We start from the raw sequence: 779 nt of genomic DNA on the forward strand, positions 1-779 counted from the left end.
ACAATGCTAGACCTCATGTGGCTGGAGTGTGTCAGCAGTTCCTGCAAGACGAAGGCATTGATGCTATGGACTGGCCCGCCCGTTCCCCAGACCTGAATCCAATTGAGTACATCTGGGACATCATGTCTCGCTCTATCCACCAACGTCACGTTGCACCACAGACTGTCCAGGAGTTGGCAGATGCTTTAGTCCAGGTCTGGGAGGAGATCCCTCAGGAGACCGTCCGCCACCTCATTAGGAGCATGCACAGGCGTTGTAGGGAGGTCATACAGGCACGTGGAGGCCACACACACTACTAAGCCTCATTCTGACTTGTTTTAAGGACATTACATCAAAGTTGGATCAGCCTGTAGTGTGTTTTTCCACTTTAATTTTGAGTGTGACTCCAAATCCAGACCTCCATGGGTTAAAAAATTTGATTTCCATTTTTAATTTTTGTGTGATTTTGTTGTCAGCACATTCAACTATGTAAAGAACAAAGTATTTCAGAAGAATATTTTATCAACTCAGATCTAGGATGTGTTATTTTTGTGTTCCCTTTATTTTTTTGAGCAGTGTATATATGCATCTGGAAAGGCAAAGAAGGCCTGACACCAGAACTGCATACAGTTTATCAAATTTATTCATTGATGCAATTGGCTCAAGCTTCAGATTTAAGGGTAAGGACACCCATCATCCCCGAGCACCTAGAAGAATCTGCTCCCCAGTGGAGACAACAAGTAAAATAATAACCCTGTTCTAGTCTAAATTTAACCCATGCAGCACCAGCTGGCTCGCCA

This window comes from Bufo bufo, chromosome 1, assembly GCF_905171765.1.
Source record: "Bufo bufo chromosome 1, aBufBuf1.1, whole genome shotgun sequence".
Taxonomy (NCBI): Eukaryota; Metazoa; Chordata; class Amphibia; order Anura; family Bufonidae; genus Bufo; species Bufo bufo.